We start from the raw sequence: 7,610 nt of genomic DNA on the forward strand, positions 1-7,610 counted from the left end.
AAAAAAAAAAAAAAAAAAAAAAACGAAAGAGAAAAAGAAGCAGGAAAAAGTATAATTTTCCAGAGTGTCGGTTTATTTATTGGAATATTTCGTTGAACTCCAGCGGTGAAAAGCGAACAATGAGCTACATGGAGGCTTCGGTGTAACAGCTTGTCGCGATAACACGAATTACAACAGAGTTCGAAGGCTAGATCGGCTTGACGAATTTCTGACGTGAACTAATTGCTGATGACGCAAACCGAGTATTAAGAGCGCAACTTCATTGGAGGGAGGAGATGACCTTAACCCGTTTTTTTCTTTTTTTTTTTTTTGCTCGGAAGACACGTCACGCTTCGATGTCTTTCCGACGAACCATATTTTCGGAGAAAAAATTGCCGGATTATAACTGCGACGGATAATCGATCGATAGTTGGGGAATTTGTATCTCGATACGTCGTTACGAAACTCGTTGAACCTTTCTTATTGCTCTTTATCTGGGGGAAAAAAAATCGTATCTTTTCGGCGAAATTTGGTTGACCCGCGATTGGACTAGGCGCGACACGCGCGATTCTCATAATCCACAGTGTATAACGGCTTAATTAATAATTAGACGGCCGATTCATAAATCAAGCAACTTTTTCCACAGCCACGAAATCGATGTGAATGCCCAGGGAGACGTTATCTTCTGTGTAATTAACGCGATATGCATGCCACTGGAATATACACAACCGCGATATATCGGAATGCTAATCAGCGTTCGCAAACAGCCAGAGAAGAAAAAAGTAATTGGATCGTGCAGATACCAATAAACGAGCTCGCGTTCGAGTAAATATTTCATAATCTGCCAAACGTACACAGCCGAGCTGGATCCCGCCAACGCATTGTGCGTTTAACAACATTTTGCTGGCGTAACGCCATTCACGAAATCCCATAGAAATTATTCCTAACAATTTACGTGACTTACGTTTTCTGATATTAAAACCTCGATAAGGTTAATTATGTAATGCACAATTTCTTCGAAAAGAACGATCAGCCAAACAAACATCTTCCATTGTACGGGGATAGAATTCAGTAACGACGAAACTACTAGATTTACGATCGTACGCGATATTATACAAAATCGTACGTACGCGGGATAAAAAGTCGCTCGCACTGCTCCTCTGCGCTTCGCACGTTTTTCACGAATCCTTCGTTTTTATTTCCCTGGTACTTTTACACGTTGGTCGTCGATAGCGTGTACGATACGGGTTATTCCAGGCAACCGGGCCAAGCCATAGCTTCGAAACGATGGAAGATAGAAAAGCTTTCGTTTGGAAAAATTAGACGGTTTCGAGCGATGCATCGAGTGGTACGTGGTACGTGGCAGATATCCCGGATAATCTGTGGAACGACGGAAACATATAAAGCTTCTCTGTCTCAAAACCAAAGAACATCTCGTGTTCGTCTTGCAACAAATTCCCAACAAATAATGGCCCTGTTCGTTATTCTATCCGGAGGAAATTACATTTCTTTTACAGACCGACTGCCTCTTGGTCTATCTCGTTCGTTGCTGCTAATTAGAAAACTGGCGCCTCCGTCGTTGCCGAGCGGATACCGGTATCGAATTCGGAACAATAACACCGCCATGACTAATTGCCACTGTGCTGTCCATGCAAATTGCCGATCGGAACCGAAGAGCTGACCAAAAGGGGCACGAGGAAAATTCGAGCAGAGAGAGAAGGGGAAACGTCGGCGAAGAGAATCAAAGGATAGCAGAGAATAGACAAAAAGGAATTCGCGCCGCTCGTTCCACTCGAAAAACGCGGCTTTGCCACGCCCTGGCGACGTGTCGGCCTTCTTAGATGAAATTCGACCGTCTGCGGAACCCGAAATGCATCCCTGGTCAACCCCCTGCAAACGGAACAGACTTTGCTGTCGCTTTCCTGCTGGAACAACTGGAAAATGAATCTGGTCGTTTCGTTGGAACGATTTCCCAGCTTCTCGATGACGGCTTTTCAAAGGATAGGAACTTCGATCGATATTCGCAGGATGTATTTCGAGTCAAAGGATTTTAGGTTCGATATGGGCTATTAGTGAAATGAAAGAAGTTGGGAAAATTATTTCCGATGCAATGTTCGTTGAAATAATTCGATATGGGATTGTAAAGTTGAGAAATGTCACGAGAACGATAGAGTTTAGCAAATGACAAGGCAGCATCAGTTTTGATGGATTCTGTGTTGAAACAATTTTCGTGATTTTTGACGAGGATTAGATCGATTTTTGCAGGACGCATTTGCCACTTAAAATCGAAAGAGTTTGGGTGACCAATATGGGACGTTAGATCGGAAAAAGTTCTCGGATGATTATAATAAGGGTGAGTCGATGATCATCGATGAAAACAAAAGAGAAACGTTTCCTTTTAGATTATTATTCGACTCTTTCGGACTCTCCGATTCGTCTCTCCGGACCAAAGTCGGAGAACAATGAGTTCGAGAATCACGCGTCGATAAATCCTCGCCAAGGAAGAAGTCGGAAAATTTGTGTTCGAAAGAAGATCGGTAGTTTCTCCAATTTCAAGTAAAACGTCGTCGATCATCCGTCGCTCTTCCAAGAATCTTCGAAAAAGCTTCGATATTTTATCTACGATAATTAAACATGTAAATGCTTCGATCACTCCATTTAACAGACCAATGAAATTGGATACAATTGGCAACATGTAACCAGCTTTCATACGTTTAGCCTGACTGGTATGATTTGCCAGGTTTCTCCCCGCTTTGGCCTGAACGCGTCGAGTATCCGTGAATGCGTTCATTGTATCGGAATTAAAGTGTTAGTACCTAAATAGACACGATTACGGACATATCGGGTGTGCTCATGCATAACGATACGATGCATGTCGATCGTCGGTCAAAGTTCATACTCTTTCTTAATTACAGCTGCCTTGATAAGGATACGGATTTATTGGGCTCGTTGCTTTCGTGATATGTATATTTGCTCGCTGTCCGACTCGATTTCGATAAGGCCTACATCGAAATGCTTAATTCAAATTTAATATTACGTTGATCTCTTATCGAATATTTTCTCGAAAAGGATTCGCACAGATGCACTTTGATATCGCGAAGCCACGTTAGAAACCTATGTCGAAGAAATACAAAGCTGTAATAAATGTTATCAAGCGGTTGCAAGAAGGCAAAAACTTTTCCAATTTCCATCCGCATCAGATTTCAGCTATTCGTAGAAATCTCTTTTTCTTAGAACGGATACATCGAATTGCGCGATTGGACTATCAAACCACACAAGCACGTTAGCCAAGACTCTTGGCTTAAAATAAGAAACCCTCGATTACCGCGGAGCTTTATTCCGTACAACATCTTACGATCGACGAAGAAGGACAAAAATCGAATCTACACTCTCGTCACGAAAAGCCTCGACACGCGTTGGAGAAAAGATTAAACACCCCGGGACGATTATTAATTCGCTGTAAACTACTCGATTCGACCATTTACGACGATATTTATAGGCTCCTATCCGGAAGCGTGATCGAATGGCTCCTTAATCGGCGTCAATTTCATCGGAATCACAGATGGGAAGCACTGTCAACGATTGTGCATCCTTAAATCAACGCACAATACGCAGGCCACCCTTCCTGAGCGTTTGCCCGGACCATCGTCCATTGTACGCCGCGACACGGTTGGTCGGTGTTCCATGACGCGCTGATTAAAAGTGTAACGTTTAGAAATTGCAGGGACAAGGCCTGGCGAATGCGGCGCACGCGTTTTAGATATAATCATCGTTAATTATATCGACTGCAAGTTGCCTGACGTCGTTATCGTCTTACCGCACCCGAACATCTATGTTCTTCGTCGTTCATCGTCGATCAACGTCTCTTGACGATTTCAAGGCGTTTCGACCGACAGATGAAAGGATTACTCCGTTTATCTTATTTGTAGGACTGTCCAACGGCGAATCTACGACGAAATTGTGCAACCAGGAACGAAAATGTACACAAACTGCACAGTCTAATAATTGTTGAAATCCGATACCGTTAGAAACAATTTAGTTTATACTTTTGCTATATTTCGAGTAATCTTTAGCTGCTTCCGAGAATGTACAAGGTGCAGAGCGAGGGTAATTGAACGGGGGAAACATTGGATCGAATAAAGCGTCGACACGATTAGAAATCACGTCGAAGAAACGGGCAGAGTTTATAGCGAAGGAAATTGCAGGTTGCCGCCTAAATTGCATTTTTATTGCCCATGGCGAGCACGATATTCGCGGAAACATAGAGCTCGCCGTCACGCCGCTTAAATTTGCCCCCGACTGTTTAAGATAATTTTATTAAGTACTTTCGTGCGAGCTATCGTGTCGTGATGTAGCTAAACGTTCACACCTTATACGAAGCATATAACGAGGGGCCACTTCGTTATCGGCATATCGTTGGAAAATCGTACGAAGATTATCGAAGATTGCTTCGAAAAATGATTTGAAGATCATTGAGAATCGTTTGAAAATCCTTGGAAATTCGTTTCAACGTTATTCGCGAGCATTCGAAAGTTGGAAGTGGTTCGAACACCGTTTGAGATCGTTCTGGATCGCTCGAAGATCGATTAAAAGTCGTCCAAGGTTCGTTCGCGAAATGGTAATTTGAACGTCGTTGAAACGTAGACTGAAACATGGAAATCGATATATCTAGAAAGGAAGAAACGTGGGACTGATTGAATCAACGATCCGATTCGTACAACCCAAATACTCGACGCTGACAAATAGAAACGTTCGCGTAATTCTCACAGGCCGAAGGTATTGCGGATGACGTTGTAATAATTTTTCCACTTGAACGTCGTGCACGCTGATCGGTATTGCTTTGAGATTCGATATCGATGAAAATCGATAGAGGGTGAGTAAAAGAGGCAAAGACGAAGGATTACCGTTTTACGACTCTGTTTCCTGAGATTCGAGTAATATTTTCGTGGAACACGCGACGCGGGGTGTCATATATCGACAGGGATCAATGTCGACCCTCGAATGAAGCCATCGCTGGATCACTAAACCGCCAGCTGTGATTTTCTAACGAGCCTTTGATGGAATAACGCCCCATTCAATTTCCTTGAGTGCTCCCAACTTCGTTTCGCCTATCAGTTTTGGCGACGCGGCACGGATAATTCCATTACTCGTCGATATTCCAATAAGCATGAATAGACAAATCTACGAAACGCGGGGATAATCGATTATTCACACTCCACTCCATCTCGAGCAGAGCCTCTTCGTCGATTGTAGCGTAGAGAAGCTTAATAGCCGTGTACTGTAACGTAATCGGTCGACATAACAAGCTACTTTTTGATAATATTTGGTAATATCGTTGAGAGATTGGTTCCTTCTGAATGCGGTTCTCGCGTGTTTCTTTATCCGCTATGCGCTATGAAATATACTTGGGACATTTATTTCGGTGCATCCTCTTTTTTTTCTTATTTCATTTTAATCGCGTAAGAATTTATCAGCTGGTATTACCAGCGAATTAACGAGTTACGAATTATAGGTCGTAGACTGTTTTTTACGATTTCACCACTTTGCTTTAAACAGGATACCTGGTGTTAAATTTTATTCGAGGAGATGTAATATCGCATCGTTACTTGCACAGTTGTTACTATAATACGAGAGAATTTACGACTGCTAGTAACTCTAACCGGTAATGAATAATTGTCGAAATAATATTAAGACGCGTCGTCTTAATTTTATGTACGTTGACATCCCACGCTACGTGTGTCAAATGCTCGTAACAACATTGATCGTATAAATATTAAAATGCATTATTCGCTTATGACTCCTAGCGAGAACGAGCTGCGAAAGAATAACAGCGTGTTCATAAAAAAGAAAATCACCTGGATAATCAGAGGTACCGTTACATTCGTAGAAAATCTACGGTAACCCCGCCCCCGGTATCTCAGCCTGTTCATCTGAAAACAAGGTAACGGTCGGTGCATTTTGCAAATTGGATTATAGGACTGAGCAGGAGGAGCACGCGCGTGTAAAATAACGATCACGACTTAAGTCATGGTGAGTCGACGAGGGGCCCTGGGGGCCTACCTGTAGTTTGCAAACTGCCCAACAACGAAACTTTTGTGACGAAGATTCGGAAAAGAATAGAAAGAACGTGAAAGCGAGGTGACGATGTAACAGTGACTCGAAAGACCAAACACGGACAATCCTCTTGGCAACCTGCCAAGGTCTTGACCTAATCCCGAGATCAGATGAACCGGACCACCCTGTCAAAACTTGTCACGGGGATTTCGAATTAGAAAGAAAGAAATAGAAGGAAATGGGTGGAATATGCGCGAGAGACGGGAACCGTGTAGCGAGAAGATGGAGCAGAAACGCGAAAAATAAAACTCGATCTCGTTGACGAGACGATGTCGGGCGTTCTGCGTACAATTTGTTCCGCTGCTACGCGATTTCGATTGATATACGCTGCTGGCGATAATTGCTCGAACGACTTCAATCGCCGATGGATACCGATCGAACAATCGAAATTTGTGACGCGTTCTAATCGACGATTCGATGAAAACAAAACAGAGTTGCTTGATCCAATAAAGGATCGTGCGTGTCGTCTTTCATATAGAAGTCGGATATAACATAAAAGGTGTATCGTTGGACTAAACCGTGGGCAACGAGATCTAAAATTCGAATACGTAAGTCTCGTTCGTGGGCGGTAAAATCGACCGAAATCCGTAACGAATCCGGCAAAATTTCAACAGCGTAACGCGGCATGAAAGCGCGGCTCGCGAAAACTCGAGGGAGACACGTGGAAAAGGACGCGCGCCATCCTGGCGTCTATCGTAATAAATCAAGCAGCAACTGAAACATATCTTGGCACGTTCTATTTACCAGAGTTGCCGCAAAACGTTCTCGTATCGGCTTACGAATCAGCTTACGCCGGTCGTCGAAAAATTGTCTACTTCGTGTTGGCGCGAGGGCGAGTTCGTAAAAGGGCACGAAGAACCGGCGCTCTTATTACATCAACTTATCCACCGCCTATTGAAAGGATGTACGCGTTCGCGGCGGATTGAAGACGAAGAGGGTGGGCGGGGGTGGGTGATCGGTGACGTCGAAGCAAAGGAGGGCTAGGCTGTTAGCACGATACGACACAGGGCGACGCGGGCGGAGGGGTTGCTCGGCGTACCTCCCTCGTATCTCTCACGCTTCGCGGGTATTTCTATGGGAGGGAGACGCCCGTCTAATTTCCTGTCCTGAATTTCGAACGAGCGGGAATTTGCACCCTTGAGTTCACATCAACGCCGCGATGGAAGAGCGAAGAGGAGCAGCAGGGCAGGCAAGAAGAGAAGGGTGAAAGAGGGGTGGCACGAAGGGGGAGAGGTTTGGATGGAGAGGGATGGCTGGTCGGATCACAGCGGCCATGGAACGAGGGAGAACGCGCAAAATCGCGCGTCGAGTCCTCGTTTCGAGCGCCATTTTTCGATACCACCCATTTTTCCGGCACGTTCTCTTTTTCGGTCTGCTCCCTTCCGTTCGTTCGTTCGTTCGTTCGCTCGCTCGCTCGTTCGTTCGTTCGTTCGTTCGTTGGACGAGCTTTTTTTCGTCGTTTTTTCGACACGGTTCCGAATCGAAAACGCTTTTCAATTCGGACGTGGCTCGCGGGG

This window comes from Bombus impatiens, unplaced genomic scaffold (assembly GCF_000188095.3).
Source record: "Bombus impatiens unplaced genomic scaffold, BIMP_2.2 scf_0377, whole genome shotgun sequence".
Classification (NCBI taxonomy): Eukaryota; Metazoa; Arthropoda; class Insecta; order Hymenoptera; family Apidae; genus Bombus; species Bombus impatiens.